The sequence below is a fragment of the Oryzias melastigma genome, linkage group LG14 (assembly GCF_002922805.2).
Source record: "Oryzias melastigma strain HK-1 linkage group LG14, ASM292280v2, whole genome shotgun sequence".
Lineage (NCBI taxonomy): Eukaryota > Metazoa > Chordata > Actinopteri > Beloniformes > Adrianichthyidae > Oryzias > Oryzias melastigma.
The window spans coordinates 22,528,041-22,545,962 of record NC_050525.1 but is presented as its reverse complement, the minus strand read 5'-3'; the positions used below and the strand labels follow the sequence as shown (position 1 = coordinate 22,545,962).

General features: G+C 36.4%; 1 protein-coding gene across 7 annotated transcripts in view; it reads right to left on the bottom strand.

Annotated features, from left to right (window-relative positions):
• rapgef6 (Rap guanine nucleotide exchange factor (GEF) 6) overlaps positions 1-17,922 on the bottom strand; it is a 122,455-nt gene that overhangs the window by 96,910 nt on the left and 7,623 nt on the right. The window lies entirely within an intron of this gene.

Genomic DNA, 17,922 nt, shown 5'->3' with positions numbered 1-17,922 from the left:
TTAAGAACTTGTTCAAAATCAAACCAGTAGTAACTAGTAACATCATATATAGATTTAATACAGCTGTTAAAATGTATAAGTAGAAGCAGAGGCACGATGACAGAGACTTTACCATTTAAAAATGAACTTAGTTAAAAACAGGAATGTAAACAAAACATGACAAAACTGAAATGTGACTGATTTTGACATGAACCTGTAAAACATAAGCAAGAATCTCAACTTATCTGGATTCATTGAGCTGTCAATAAATCCAATTGTTCACATTTATTGAGAGTTTTTCACATAAAAGTCATTTTTTTTCTTGTTTTTGCCCTTAGGACCTTCATTTATTTTTCCTAAAGTTTTTTTTTTTTTTATATCAAAATAAAAAAATAAAAAAAACATTAACTTAGACTAAATAGAAACTAAGTTTTGTTTTTTGTTTGTTCTACTCAGTTTTAATCTGACTGCTTATGCTAAATGATGTGGAAGCAACTGTTTGTGGCTGCATTTAATTTTACTATGCAGAGCAGTGAGATGCATGAAATTAAATTGAATTGAGCCCCCCTCTCCCCTCCCTTTCCCCTCCAGCTACACATAATTAAATAAAGGTGCAGGGAGGAAAGAGCTCAGTGTTTATGCAACTTCATAAACCCAAGGAACACGATGGATCAGCAGAAACAGATTTTATAAGAAAAAAAATATATATTTTTTGGGAAACATTGCTTTACCTTTTTTTGTCATTGTGCACATACACGTGGGAACATTGCGTGTGCATATTAGTGAGTCAGGGGGAAACAGGTGAAAGTGGAGATAAACAATGAGGAATGGGGACTTTCTACTACAATGAACCAATCTGGGCTTGATGTTTTGCTGCTTTACACACAAGGAAGGAGCTGGGTGAAAGGGAAGGGAAAGTAAGCAAGCATTTTTTGGGATGTACAAAGGAGAATTCAGGGAAAGGCAAGGAGAATATTTGATAGAAAAGTCTAAAAAGACCCAATTAAGACATGCAAAACTGGAAGTATGGAGCAATAAAACAGAAAATATGTGAGGTAGAACAACAATTTAAAAGGTAATCTAACCCTAGATATCTAAAATATTATGATGTAAAGCAAACTCTGGATTACAACCAAATGAAAATGCAAAGTTAAATATAAATTTAAAATATTTTACTAAAACAAAACAGCTTTGAACTCGAGAAGATCTGTGGAAGAGAACAGTGCTGTGTAGCACAGTGACCTGGCAGTGGCCCCCTCTAAATCCAATGTGCTGCAGGGTGGGGGATTTCCTAAATCAGGCTGGTTCCCTAAAGATGTTGGATTAAGTTTGGATTTGGGCAGTTTAGAGTCAGGTTTACAACTCAGGTTATGTTGTAAGAGAAGTTTGGGTTGTGTCTCCAAGGTGTACTACTATTGTGGTGTTTTATCTGCCACAATTATTGCCATAAAGGTTCCCCGCGTGAACACAATAGCATTTAAAAGACTATTAGGTTTTTAGAAAGTTTATTGGGTATTAGGTTTTTAGAAAATTCCCAATTAGTTAATTTCTCCATTTTAAAAACATAAAATTTTCTTTTGGATTGTTTTCTAACTCCTACTTTTGAATTGAATTGAACAGAAAATGTTTTTTTAACTAAAAAGTGTCAAATAAAAGTCGATTATAGGACGTGCTCTAGCCATAACCAATCTATAAACTGATAATACATCAGCAAGACAGAGAGGATGCAAAAGCCCAGTGTGCGCGGCTATAGAGGGGAAAGTTTATTGACTCGCATCTACTGTTAACTGGGTTAGTAAGTACAGCAAACTGCTGCAGTAAGCAGCAACAGCCCTGTCCTGCAAGTGTGATTCTACTGTATGCGTGTGAAAGATTTAGTATACAGCACTAAAGTGACAAGTGGAATTAAGGGGAGGGATAAATACAGGCAGCCTCAATATCTGCCTGACCCTGGCTTATTGGTATGGTTTTAGCTTTATAAAAGGTGAAACCCATGTTAATAAGCATTGGTTCTGCTTTAAAAAGGTTCACATGTTGTCTTGTTTTGTAATGATTAATATGCATTACTAAAAAGTGGAGAAAAATCTCAGTCTGACATTACTTTATAGCTCCTTGAACATTGCTTATTCAGTTATGATTACAAATCAACAAATCTGAGCCATATGTGTTGCCTTTGAGGTATTGATTAGTGTAAAGTAGGCCCTCAGTGGGTCAGCAGCAGACATACAGTAGGATGTCCATGGATTTGATTTCACCTCTACTGTGGTCTGACGAACCTGACCTGATCTTTGCTCAGCCTGATCAGATGTCACTGAGCTCACTGGGCTTACAAAAGAGCAAAGACTTTGGATCTAAAGCCAGGATCAAAGAAGCTGCAATTTCACTTTCAATAAAGTTAGAATCAAACACTGTTAGAGCAGTAAAATTTGGACAGAATTTAAATTTTTCGTATTGCAACAAAGACTAAGAACACATCTCTGTTTGTAATAAGGTTTCTCTGATTTGACAAATTCATATGAAGCTCAGTAAATAATACACAAAAGCTTTTTTCTCCTTTTTAACATTTAAACACAGAAAAACGATTAAGCCCAAGGTCAAAACATCAAAGCAATGTCCCATACTCTGCAAGCCTAAAGACCACGTGTCTTGCTATGTTGTTGTGTTGCCTGATCCTCCCTCAGGACCGTGGAGCAACATTGCTCACCGATTCCCGACCACTGGCTTGTCCTCCCCAAAGACTAATGAGGTCACCCTATGACCCCATCTGTAATCAGGACATCACAACCTCAGAGAAAATACCCGTTAACTCATCACCAGCTGAGCTCTTTAGTTTACCGTATATAGGCAAACACTGAAAGAATGCAATTTAGTTTTTCTGTTTTGGGGAATGAAATCAATGTGTTGGAACTATATGAGCTATTTATAGTTAAATTGCACTTTCTGAGATTCAGATAACTGTCTGGACAAATTATCAATCTGCATTGTTTCAACAAGCTCTTTCATAATATATAATTTTGGTTTCAAGGAAATATGGATAAGCAATTCATTTTTCTTCAAAACGACAAGAAAGATAAGAGGAAAATGGTTCAATCCAAACATAACTAGCTTCATTTAGATTATTACGCTCCTTTCTGATTTACAAAGAAAAAGCGTCCATACATCAATGTTTCTAACTTGAACTGATTACAAATGCACCTCACATCTATTGCACTTTATTAATGTCAAGCTGTTCACAACTTTTGCACCTCCCAAGTGACTGTTTACATATATTCCCATTTATAATCACTAAGTCATTTTGTTGCACCTCAACTTTACATTTTATATTGTAAAATTCTAAAGTAATCATTCCGTTTTATATTGTAACTTTATTCGTGTTGCGCATGCTGACCTCTGGCCAGGTCACTCTTGTAAAAGAGACCCTGATCTCAATGCTTGTTGTCTGCAAACTAAAAGCACAGTTTTTGGATGTTTACCAAAAGAAACAATCTGGCTTAAAAAACATAAACGTTATTTAGATAAAAGAATTCGAGGCAGCAGGACACTGAGAAACACAAAATAGGTTTAAAAATGTTTAAAAGTAACTGTCATGAAACATAAATGATAACCAGAGCTGAGCAGTGATCCAGCCTGGTTGAGCTACTGATGCTGATAAGCGTGTTGGTGGTTTATTTATGCCTGCAGTGTTGCTGCCACCTCCTGGCAGAAGGACTTTTCCAAAAGATGCTTCACTAATGTGCACAGATCCCCGTTTCTCAGTCAGAGGCATTAAATATATTTTAAAAGGGCATAAACATAGTCATAAGTATTCTCCCTTTAATACTCTAAGCAAATTAATGTGTTTTTAAAACATGACAGACAATTAAATCAACCTGTTTATGCCTTAATTTGCAACATATTATAAATCTATGACTCCAATTAGTTTAATATCATCTTGAATGTAAAAACACTGAAGAATACTCTCTATATGATTGGAAATAAATTCAGGTATGAAGAGTTTAAAAATGTGAAATTTTCATCCCTCAAAACTATAACAAAAATTTAAAGTTTAACTGGTTTCTTTAAAAAGCTACATTTCAAGGTTTAGTTGTTTTTTTTTAATCAAACAAATTACAAAGTCATCCTTCTGTAATGTAAAACACTAAAACCTTGTTGGTGTTTTTTCATATATAAAAATACAGACTTTTTTAGGAATGAAGTGGGTCCTACTTTCAGCCTGTAGGGACGACCATTAACATACACCCACCTCTACTAGAATGTACAGTATGTGGTGAAGGGCTGCCATAAAAACAGAAGAGATTTGTCAACAGGCCACACAGAGGTCCATTCAAGCTGGAAGAATATACAGGTTCATGCCTTCATCGGCAGTCATGAACTTTTTCTTTACGTAACCACCAGATCTCCAAACGTCTGTCAACATAGTGCTGATAAATGACTTAAGTGGCCTTGTAGCTGAGGAAAGAAATACTGTAGTGTCAAGCCGCACATTCTTCATATTGATAAAAGACTTTAGGACATGCTTTATAAGCCTGTCTTATTTTTTAAAAAGGTCCCAATTTGACAAAAGATATTCAAATATTTTCAAGCCTCCACAAGTAATATTTGCACAGAACATCCATAAAAAAACCTTTAGAATGAGGGTAATAGCAAAAAAGGTAATAAAATGTGGCGTTTGCCCAAAGATTGTTTTGTTCAAGTTTGAATGATCCCCTTTTCAAACAATATTTACATACTCCACAGTCTTCATGTTTGAAAGAGCAAATATTACAAATGAGGTTATGGAAAGAAGTGCAAATTTACCATTTGCACAGCAAAGTGGGAACGCTTGGTCTATTCTAAGGAAAATTGATTAAAGTCCACAGATGCAAACGTCCATTTTGGTTTCTGCATTAGACAAAATGAAGATAAAGGTGCAAAGCCATGCAGGTAGTATCAAAATAAAGCTACACTCATTTTAATAGAAATTATAAATTATTTTCTGTACCAAGTGAAACATAGTGTAAAACATATTTCCTAAACATATGAAGTTGTCTCTCGAATTCAAAAGATTTTGAAACATTTCAAAGAAATTGTTACAATTAAACAAAGAACAATCTGTTTTCACACAAGCTAAGCCTTACAATCCACTATAACATAAAGAAAAAAGGCGTGGGGGAAAAAAAACTCCACTGAGAAAGCTCTACAGAGTTCCCATGGTTTTAAAAACTTGGTTACTTTTGCTTATAAAAAGCCTGGTGACGACAGTTGTGGTGCTTGTGTTGGACAGCTAGCAGAAACAGTGAGGAAGAAGGAGGGAAAGGAGTAAATCCTGGTCAGAAACGTGTAGTTCAAAACACAATTCAAACAAAAACACATTCTACTAGAAAACGACATGCAAAACTTGAAGTTTTTGTAAGAAAAGGTCAGACTAGCATTTTTGGGGCAAACCTTTACAAGGAAGATCTGCAATTCTTTAACTCTTACTATAAAAGCCAGTCTAGCCCAGAGAGCATTTAGGGAGCTGCCATTTTTCTACCAGCCAAATCAAACAGCCACCCAGAAAAATGGAAAATCTGACGCTACATGGAATAGTAGCTCCAGTTTCTTTTGCATAAGTGAACATAGTTACAACAAACTCATGGGAAATATTTCCCCTTTATTCATTTTATTGGTCATCTCCGCAAGAATTGTTTGGTATACCTACTAAATGTCTTGAAACCTATGATTTGCATACCATAGCAGCAACATCATTTTTTTTTATTCCTTTCAGTTGAAATTTATGTTAGCGCTTTAACAGTTTAACTGTATTTAATTCATCCCTGTGGTCATTCTAACAAATAATTTTATTATGCCCTCATGTTACTTTAACAATGACACGCACATTACCATTGTTGTGCCTCATTTGGTAAACTGTAAGCCTTGTTTTACACTTAACCTAATTTTTTTTTCCGGCCACAGCTTTTAGAGGCTCAGCACGAAGAGCCAAAAAGCATTTAATCACCTGCGGCTTTAAGCAGGGTAACTTACTTTCTCTATGATTGCTGGCTTCATTCACAGCAGCCAGAAACGGTGTGTTTTAAGCTCGGGTAGAGAGGGAACAGACAGTAATCAGCTGAACTGCAGGCCAGACAGACCTCAGCTGGCAGGCAAAGCTTGTAGACAGACTGTTAAGTTTGCACAGGCACACAAACAGAAGCATGCAAACATGAAGAATCATGTAAGCCAATACTGCTGCGCTGGCTCTCAAATAAAAGCATGCGACGATCGCGCCCGCTTCCACATAGCTGTCATCTCCACAGCCCTGTAGCAATGGGCGGGCTGTCAGATAACTAGTTCAGAACAGGTGCTCCTTCACCAATGTGTTCAGACAAGCACACTCACTGCTGAGCACTGTTTAGGTTCTACGATTTATTTGGATTGCAAACGCAAACATTACCAAGTGTCTCACAGCTGCGCCTAATAGATTTTGCCTGCCTGAGAGACGAGGGGAAAATCTTTCCATTTTAGCCTGGATTAGTTTTATAGGAGTATCAGATGTTTCTTAAGCCCTGAGGGTCAAGGAGGAACCAGATGAAACTGGAATGTCCGCCTGTTGGAGAGAGTAATGTAAGCATCAGCTGAAATTTACCACAAAAATAAAGAAATTGAACACACGTGTATGTTTTCTTTCTATTGGTTAGATGTTAAACGGTGACTATGAATGAGAAAAATGTCCTTAGATGGAGATTGAGGTCTAGAAACTAACCTTCATGTTAGGAGTGTGTAATGAGGAACTCTAAATAAGCAGTATGTACAAAATAAATTGAAATACAGTATGAGGAGCCAGGAAAGAAATTGTCACCTCTGTAGGCTTATAGTACAACCACATGTAAATGTGTAAATAATTTTGATAAAGTTTGCCACTAATCACAAAATCTGAGGGCTCAGTCAGAACTCCAGTTACCTTACAAAATCTCATGGATAAAATGACTAATTTGTGGTCAAAGATTTCCATCACCCAACAAAAATGTCCCTAACATATACACTTCTAAGTATTTTTTCTAAAAAAGACATTTGTTTCCTGTGCTCAAAATCTGGAAAAGGATAGAGCAGCTCAATTTAGTTCAGTCAGGAGGAATTTCATCCATGTAGGGACAAAATAAGAGGCTTTTTACTAATAATTGAGCTCTCTGTGGTGGCACACCATTACGTTACACAATGTCATTACACTAATTGCAATGAGAATTTCCAAGGTTTTTAACCTTGAATAGAGTCCCACATCTAAAACAGTCTTCTCCTGGCAATTCCTAAGTTTCTTAATGGGTTTAAGGTCTGAATCTTGAGAAAATTATATAGCATTGGATGCCCCATTCACCACTCATCCACTTTTTCCACTTGGGAATGTAATCTGGGAATATGGCCCTATCACCTGAGAAGTGATGGATAACCCTGGTCATGCACCATCCTGAAGCACTTGGTAGCAAATATCTAAAAAATAAAAATGTTTGCAAACCTGAAATTTGAAATTGATTAAACCACCAGACAGACTAGAAAGATCACTGAACTTACTTATGCTCCCAACATTCAGCAAAAAAGTAAATATATGATTTTTTTTAAATTAAATAAAACAATTTCCCCTCATTTTAATTTACATTTAGACATTAGATTTTATAGTAACACAGATGTGAATTGTTTGAATCCAATTTATTTCATCTTCTTTTCTTCCGATTTGCTTTCAACACATTTCTACAGTAATAAATGATCTGAACTAGAAGGCCTTAACGACATAAAAAAAATTCTTCAAAGTTCCTAAATCAAGTTAAAAACATCTGGAATATTTAGTTACTGACAGTACGGTTTAGATGTGTCTCATAATTAAAACCTGGTTTACAGATTGGGTGGGTGAAACTTCATCTAAATTTGATGATCTGTACTGTAAATGATTCAGATTCTACACTAGCTGCATCACATTTCCTCATTAAAAACTTTATGTCGAGGTTTAGCATTGGCTTGTAACAGCTAGAACATTTCTAGAAACGGTATTGTGACAAAGTGGGATGAATAAAATCTTTTTTTTTTATCTCCAGTTTAATAAATTGGTCTTACATTTCTTCCTTTGTCAGTTTTAGGTTGGTTTACTTTAAGGATGGGCCAAGACTATTTTTTTAGCTGATACCTATAAATAAGTGTCTACAATAACACTAAGTTTATATATATAAGTTTATATATTTTTTCTTTATAAGAAATCCACAACTTTTCTTTTAATATACAACCACTTAAAACTTGACGTTTTTAACATACAGCAAGGGATCTCATAGGAACAAGTATCACTTTAAAACTTTGAAAATATATCTGAAAACATTTAAACCATATACTGACTATTAGACGCAACCGTGAATCATAATCTTTCCATTGCCAGGGATCTATTAGGAAAAACATGTATCCAATCGAATATAAAATATATATGAAAACAGAACAATTACAGACTATGACTGTAAACTTAAGCTTCCCACTGCCATGAATCTACTGTATTATTAACAAGTATGAATGTGAAAAATAAAGTGTATCTGAAAAAAGTCAGAAGAATATCAGTGGATTTTCTTAGTATTAATCCAATAGCAATAAACTCAAATTATGCAAATATCGGCTGATACAAATACTGGGACCAGCATATCACCTCTCCCTGGCTTACTTTGTTTTTCACTAACAATAAAGACTTTACAGACCCTGTTGTCCACCGTCATTCAAATGTTTGACATAATAAAAGTAATTTCTGGAGTTGAACGTTTTAAAAAGTGTCTCCACAAATTATAAAACTTTAAAAAGATATTTAAAGTCTGTCTCATGCTCTATGAAAAGTATGGCACTTGGTTACAAAGTGAAGTGCTGTGCACAAAGTAAACAAGAAAGAAGCAGAACGGCATTATCTGACTTAGATCTAACGGATGTCTACATGCTCTGTCTTCATTTCCTCAGCAATCACTAACGGTAGCAAAAATCAAACAAGCGTTCTCCTTAATTAACTGAAAAAAAGCCAGCTTTGCCATTGCTGCTGTGTTGTCATGGTAGGGTACGATGTGTAGAACATGAGATGTGCACAACTGCAGCAAATCTATGAGGACTTTATTGGAATAGTGTGAAATTCAATGGCTGGCTAGAACATTGTTGTTGTTCACACAACTCTGCGTGTAGCCCTAAATGTCTCACTTCAGTATGAACAAAGGCTACGACACAAAGTACGAAGACAATCTTGTTTTTAATAGCTTGCACAGCTGAAGACAAATGTTTTGGTTGGGCAGGCGGGAAACTTGTGGAATCCCGCTGTCACATTCCAAACATTTCAGAGCTAAGTACTGTGCGTTCTTCAGAGATCTGTCAGAGACTGATCCCATTGAAAACGAAAACATATTAATCAAAGGGTGTATGAGTGTGAACACCATGGATGAAAGTGATTAAAGTGAGCGCAAATATTTGACTGAACATGCAAGCAAGTAAGGAGGGTGAACAGGTGTTGAAAACAAGAGTGCTCCCCGCCATATATAAACATTGGCCCAAAGAAGACTGAAATGAAACAAAAATGTGCAGGTTTTGAACTTCTGTGCAATTTTGTTTGGATAAATCTGTGTTTGACTTCTTCTGACAAGTCTTAGTTAGCTGAAGTATCTTGTCCCTGAAGACTAAAGCTACTCTCTACCACACCCAGAGGGTTTTGCATAAATATTTGCTCCTCAGTTGCACAATCAGTGCTTGGATGTTGCTTCTAGCTAAATACTGTTGAAGCCCTTACAGACTGATTTGCATTTTCTGAGACTAAAGTTACTGCACAGACTTGAAAAGCCCCTGAAACAGTTATGCAGTTCCTAAGACAATAGACACCCCATAATCAATTTGTTAAGTATACTTTTTTACATTTAGACAATTTGAAAACCCCTATTTATTATCTGACTGTTCTATAGTTTATGGATGCCAGGGAGGGGAAACATTTATTTCCAGTAAAACTTCATTCTCTCAAAGTTAAAAGATTGACTTGGGTTTTGTTTTGTTTTGTTTTTGAGAAATGTAGTCCAACTACTCAACAAAACCTTGTGTCTAGAGATCTTTTGCATCTTCAAATCTAAAGGTAAGTGTATTAGGTCTCATAAAAAAGCCATAAAGACATGTGCAAAAAATGTCTCCATATTTACTGTTAAAATCGAACATTTTTAATAAGAAACAACAGGATAGTTTTTGCAAAAACATAATAGCACAAATTAAAAAAAACATACTGATTACCAGGTTTGCCACGCATCAAATGTTGTGTAAGGCTCATATTATATACAAACGCATTGTAGCTTAAAAAAGTGGCAGTGGCCCAGGGCAAAGGGCAGACTGGAAAGCAGAGAAAAAAGGCCAGACAGGCTTTCAGAGGCCCACGGTTGGTCTTTTAATGTGGACAGTGACTCAGTGTTTCCACGGAGAATTCAGCCAAACAAGAGGCCTCCCTGAAACACTGCTTTTGTAGCCTGACTCAATCATGTTCAAAAAGGGAGAAGTAGACAGCCAATCATTCTCAAAAGCAGGTGATGAAACAATTGATGTTTGGTTTAATGTTTCACCTGAGAATTTTACAGAGAAATGCAAGTCCCTGGGAGCTGGCAGAAGTAAGTTGTTAAATCGTTTTAAATATTGATTTTACAAGCCATAACATCAGAAACAGCACATTGGGGACACATGCTTTCAAGAGGAACAGTAATGGAGTCTGAATCTTTTGATCAGAACAGACAACTTGGGCTGAGGACAGTCTAAAAGGATGTGAAGCAGGTGTGGTATTTTGCATAGATTTCTACCCTAAGAACTCTGCCAAGAACTACAAAGCTACTCCCCAAAAACTCAATGAAAACCATATGAGAAAACAGCAAAGCACAAAAATAAAAGAGCCAAGGCAAATATAAGACCTTTATGCTGAAATTTAATTAGATTTGCTTCAGTATGAAACATTTACCAGGATACTTACAAAAGCATTAAAGCATCAGCTGTTTTAGACAAAAGATTTTTTTTTACATAAAATACCAAAAACACTACTGGTTTATTCACTGAATACAGCTCACAAGCAAAATCCCTCAGCCTTACAGAGAACAGCTCACTAACCGCTAGCTGTTCTTGACATTTTCTTCTATTTAACTTCAAAACAAAGAGGGAGGAACAAGTTTAAATAGAAGCTCCTTTCTCTCACCCTGCTCCAGTGGGTGTTAGCAATGCCAGGCTGCAGTAAGGAATGCTACTGTTGTTGACTGTGGGTTGGTAGAACAAGAGTTCACAGGGAAGAAAGAGCAGAGGAAGCAAACTAACTGTTTATAAGACCACTGAATGCACCACATATGACATATCTTAATGTCAAATATCAATGTAACAAAATTGAGTTCTTTCATCTAAAAAAGCTGTTTCAAGATTGATCCTGAGATGTGAAAAAGATTCACAACCATTAAACCTTTAAAAAAAACATTAAAAATCAATAAATGAATGCTTAGATAAATCAGTGCCAATTTATTCAAACCAAGGCAATAATTTCCTTTTAATTATTATTTTGTATTTGGTAGAGTATTGTCTTCAGTTCGTTTTTAATGTAAGATTTCAAAATTTTGGGACCAAAAGTTCCACCGTTGGTTTTTGAATCTATTTATTCATTTTTTACAATATTAGAATAGGGACGTCTGTAGCTCAATAGCAAATGTATTTATAGATGATTAAAAAGTTATGAAAATTGTAAAATTCTCGTGAAACTTTTCAAAAAACATTTTGCTATAAAAGCATGCCTTTTGGGCGAGACACTTGATATTTATTTAGAAGACTAAGAGAAAAAAAAGATGTGTGTTTTGAGAGCTTTCAATTAGGTGAAATTATTAAAAAAAAGAATCTTACCTTCATTTAATTTGATTTATTTTGACACACAACAATTTAAAAAGTGGACTAATATCTAAGATGAAGTCAAGCAACTACTTTTTAAAAATGTTTCAATTTTTCAACAATTTTGAACTTAAATTTTCTTATTTTTTACATGATATTTTGTACAAGGAGTGAATATTTTTTGTGAAAATAATTACTCACAATGTGCTGCCAGTTATTAGAAAGAATAGTCCTAATTTTTTTATTTAAAAAAAAAAAAGACAAATGAAAATTTGCTATCCAACCATATCTACACTCGTAAAGTTCCATTTTGGGGATGCTGGAGCACACCCAGCATAAATGGGGCACACCCTGGATTTTTCACCAGACAGCCACGCACAATCACATTCACACCTCAAAGAGCCACCAATTGACCAACGAATCATGCTTTTGGAGGAAGCTGGAGAAACCCGGGGAAACCCCACACATGCACAAAGGCAACATACAAACTCCACACAGAAAATACCCAGCTGGGATTTAAACTGTGAGAACAGAGTGCCAACACCAACTACCCTATTGTGTAGCACTTAAAGACATAGAGGTTTAAAATAGTTATTGTTTTAGTTAAGTGTAAATTTCCCGATCAAATACTAGCTCTGAAGCAGGGGTCTCAAACTGACAGCCCGAAGGCCATTTGCGGACCAAGCCTTTATATGAAAGTTCAATGTCTACTAACCAATATCTTCTGCATGTCCACGGTTCTTTGGTATCAGTTTTGATAACAAACTGCATTGGCTATTGTCGTTGGATCTAGTTGTCAGAAACTCCTTAGCAACAAATGCTAGGGTTGTTAACTCCTGTCATTTCATAGGACACAGAGATGATATTGCTTAGTAGTACATAGACATGAACAAATGCTCAATAAACGTGTTCAGGGGACATAGACAATGGACCAAAGACATTGACAGTGGACGCAAAAACATATGTTTGGCACACATGGAACCCCATACAGCCCAGCCTCTGCCAGACTCTGCCTTCAGTGGCCCCAAGGGAAATTGAGTTTGAGAACCCCGAATTAAAGGGTTTTGAGTTATGTCTGCAATTGCTGCTTTTGGATATGAACTGCTTAAATAATAACATTATCAGAAAGTAATGCAAACCAGAATTACAAAACAGTACAAGTATGTAGTTAAACCAAAACACTCTTTATGTTCATTCGTGCAACTCAGCATTACAGAGCAGAATATTCAAGGTGCTGCATATTTAGGTCAAACAGCTTTGACAAACAAGCAAATCAGTTGCTAAAGGAAACTCTTTTTAAACAAATGTATGAAAGCATCCATGCAAATCTTGTTAAAAAGCCTTGTGGCAAAGCAACCCCACTGTATTCCATAATATGATGCTATTTAGAGTACGATACATGCAAACATATAGACTTTAGGAAGTTAAAAAATTGAGTAAAATATATTAGGGAAATCCATATTCTACTGGTGTAAGATAGGACTTATTAATATTCCTTCCCTTTTTACAATTTTGGAAACATATTTGCAGTGTATTTCCATTGTCTTTAGGCCTTCAACTGAGCAATATAATTTTGGAAATGTATATTTCAGCTTAGAAAGTACAAGGCTTGCAAGCAAATGCTTAACCAAATCCATACACTACACACAACTGTAACTACAGTCATGTCCTGCTTTGCTTTTCTAAAAACATGTTGCACTTCTTCTGCTAACTCAAACTATCTTAAAATAGCGATGTGGAGGCAGGTCTGTACCTAGGTTGCTCATAGCCTACTTCTACTCAATTAAAATAGCTGCATCAAGAAGAAAGTATTTTAAGCACCAAGTCTTTATTACAAAAATAGATGTCAAGAGAAAATTAGTTCAAAGATTTGAGAAGATGGTCATTCAATGCTGTAAGTTTTGCTAAGAACTTATATTCTGTTGTTTTGACAAAATATTTAACCAAATTCAAACAAAAATAAGTTTTAGTTTTAGGACAGCTAACAAAGTAAAAGCAGAATAAAACGAGGAACAAGTTTCCTTCGGCTGTAAGAAGAATCTGAATACCCTGATATTCATGATCTGTTCCAGAAATGTCAAGTACAAATATTTGTGAAGTCTGAGATCACCAATTTGAGATCTTTGTAAATATAGTAGATTGCAGTAACAATACACTGCAGTCAATGTAATTATTGCTTTAAAATTATGTTGATTTTACGTATAAAAGCTATACAATCCCTATGTGCTACTGTCACCGGAAGTTAATAAATCTTCAAAGTAAAGTCAGGAGTCAGTTTTGTTTCTCTGTCTGTCAGGGTATTGAGCAAGCAACCTCCGTTGGACCCCGGAGACTGACTGCCTGGAGCCAGAGAGCCGTCGCGGGTGCGAAAGGCTGGCGAATTGTCCAGAGTATATCCCGCCTTTGCCCAAAAGTAACGGGGACACACTCTGGCAACCACGCGGCCCCAGTGTGTTAAGAAAGGAGATGGAAGTTCAGGACAGAAACGCTCGCAATGGATTAGTATATTCTACCCACTGATCAAGACATTGAAAACGTCACGTGCCCAAAGCTGAGTACCTGATTGGTAGATGTGCCGTGGCAACCAGCCAAAATTCAGGTATTTGAACTCTGGCCACGCCAATCAGTTTGCGCTGTTGCCAGACTGCCGCGCTCGTCGCTTAAATCGCACTGCATGACTTCAGATTGCATCTGTACCACTGGCTTAACAACGAAACAAGCCCCCTCTGCCGCGTGAATCACATTTGGTCTGAACGTAGCATTATTAAGGTGTTGCTGTCCACTTATTATCTTCTTGTCATCAATAAACTGCAACTGTAGTCAGCAAAACTTTGAGGATGAAAAACTGTGGTAATAATTATTGTTTGATCGATGAATCCTTGATTTTAATTTGTGAATTGAATCAAATCGCCATCAAGGTAACGATCATAGCCCTGATGTTTCCACTCATTTAAAATCATATCTTGACAATGTATCGTGTGAACGCGGCACTATTGCTTGAGTACACCTGATCTCCTGCTTACAACAATGATTTGTTGGAATGCAAAGCAAATGATCAAATGGCAGATTTTACAAAGCCATTGTTAAACTAAACTATGTAAGACGAGAACATCTGCACCCATTATTTGTGTTCCGAACAATGCACGTCAAACCTTATGATACCTGTTTGTTCACAGCGCTAGTCAAAAGTGGAATGTAGCTAACCCTTCCCACCCTGCACACAAACACGAAACAAAGAGGAGCACCGACATGCAATATTGTTTGTCCATGCAGAGGAGGCACACCGGAGCACACTGGGAAACCCAGGCTGCGAGGCTGGTACACCCACAGGAACAGCTGACGTGTTTCCCTTCAAACAATACTCAGCAGAGACAAAGCTCAGCTGTTGTCAGATGCTGTGCCAACAAGGGACTTCAAAACAAGCCAGCCTATTAGCAGCAAGTGGTTTCAAGACAAGTTTACAATCAAGTGTGTATAGAATCTCACCAAGGATTAAAGGAATAATCACGAAAACCAATTTACAGCTTTGGAGGAATTAAGTGACTAAAGCTGACAAAAAATCTGTGCATGTTGCACCAACAGAAAGTTCTTTAAAAGATCCAGACTACAGTACCAACTTCTCCTGAGAAAGGAGAGAATCCTAATCAAAGTTACTTTCTTAAAATGGACAACATATTTTTTTCCTAGTCTCTGCTTTTCTTATGGGTCTTTCCTTCAAAAAAGTACATTAATATCAAACAAAAACTCCTCCTAAAACAGTTATAACTTTTGACTCACCCATGAAAAAAAAATAAAAATAAAAGTCTAAATTTATTATTTTTCCTGCCTGTCCATGTGTCTAACTGGACACGAGGCTTTCAGGCCAATCTGGAGGGTCTTTTATTGGATCCACAAGGCGTGTTTTCAGTGTGCAGGGTCAGGAAAAGGGTTTGTTTACTTCTCCGTTTACACACTTGGCCTGCACAAACTGTCTTTTTCACGAAAGGAGTAAAAAAATAAATAAAAGTGTCTACTTAACTTCAGACGTTGCTGGAGCTTTCTGGCACATTTCAGAGGGCTAACGTTGTTACTGGAATGTGTGTTTTTGAAAGTGACAGCCTGTGTTGCCAGAGCAGGGAGCAGAGCTGTACGCACGTCATGCTGAAGACAGTAGGAGTCAGCTGAAGGAATGTTTACAGTTAGCTGCTGCTTGGCTCAGGCAGTAACAACAAAGCTGACAGAGGTTATGCATGGAGTCAGATGGCCACTGAATCAATATAGAAAAGTCCTGTTTCAATGATGAACTGTAGTAGCTGCTGTTATGCTCCTCCCTATGATAAATCTGCTTCTTTTGTACCCATTTCTTAACTTCAGCAAATCCAATATTAATGAGAAGTTTTGAATGGAATTAAAAAAACTAGATTATTCCACACTAATCTGGGTGATCTACAAAAGTGTTGCGTCAAACAGAATGATGTATTTTTAGACCTGGGTGGCCTCAAACACAGAGAAAGGGTTGGATTATTTTAGCGTGAATGTAATTATTTAGAAGCACCTCTGGCAGTACGCAACCAGGAACATAAAATTAAATCCCTGCAAACTCCATTAGTTAAATTTCTTTTTTTTCTTCTCTGTATGAGCTGTTATTTGTGGCTCAGTGTGGCAGCTGTGAGTGGAAGTCACCAGCTCAGTTTCACATCAGCAAATGCTGAAACCACAGCTTCAATGGAATGAAAACTGAACCTGGACATTTTTCAACTAACATTACAAGCACCATGGGTCAAAAAAAAAAAAAAAAAAACTCTCACATTTTTTTTTTTAATGAGACAAAATGATGTTGATTATTGCCACATTCTTTTAAAAACAATCTTTTTAAAGGTGGCTTTACCTTGACTGATACAAGTATTCTTAAAAGTAAGATGATTGATGCATAGAAATTGAAATAAAAGTAAGAAATAAATGTAGCTGGAGCTTATTGTGTAAATATAGAAAAATTGCAGGTGTATTTGTAAATATTGTCGAAAAACATTAACCACTTTGATATAAATCACATTTTAAGCATACTGTTAGCAAATGATGAAGACTTTTAAGTCATAAAGTTATAAAAAAGGATCAACCTCCACCCCTCCATCTGATTTCACTTATGTTCAAATAAATCACCAGGTTGAGGTGTTCTTTGCAATGCTTAAAAGTGGACAAAATAAGGGAAAAAATACTTTTTGTTTTTTCCCCTCAATTCCTCTGGTCTCATGTGATTTTCATCAATCTTCACAAACAACACATAAGAAGAAAAACCTTTCAGTAGGTCTGGGCAATAAATCAATGTTATCGGTTAATTCGAATTTGCTGTTTGAAAAGATTTATTCTTGGGAAAATTCTGATTTTTTTTCCCCCTGCACACTGCCCGTCTCGCAACCCACAGATGTTAAGATGGCAACTATAATAAATAGGAGCTTTTTCAGGAACAGTTTCTTCAAATATATAGAAGTGATTTAGCTTTGTGATGTCAGAACTAGAAAAACAAACCAAAAGGTGCAAAATCTGTTAGAAGGCTGTTGCTACCAAAATAGGAGTACAATTAATTTGTTTTAACGCTACTCTAAACGAGATGCTAGTACACATCCCAAAAACACCTGCCGTGTTGTTTTATGACCATTTTTACAGCTTGTATTTAGTTGCACTTTGTTTTCTGGTCAAGTCACAAAGGAGATGTTAAAATTAAAGAGTTTTTGTGAAATGTATCCTGTAATTTTAGTTTAAAGTGCCACTCAAATAATCTTTTAAGAGTGTTCTTAGTAGTCTTTTCATTATATTCTTTTCAGTTTTTTAACAAAGATAAAAACACTGTCATGTTCTAGGACAGTTTCAGAGCAGCAGGATATCATTAGAAATTCACCCCTGAGTTGTGGGCGGGACTGTTTGCAGGGAGCACTAATTTCCCATCATCCCTTTGATTACACTCTCTCCTGCAAGCTCACGCCCCTCACAACCTCAAGCTAACATTAGTGGTGCAGCAAAAATGGGGAGCAATATCAAAACTTTTCCAACTGATGGAGCCAGCCCAGGGGAGGAAAACAAAAACGTACATGGATCTATTTGTCTGCGAATGGGAGCATCAGAATGGTT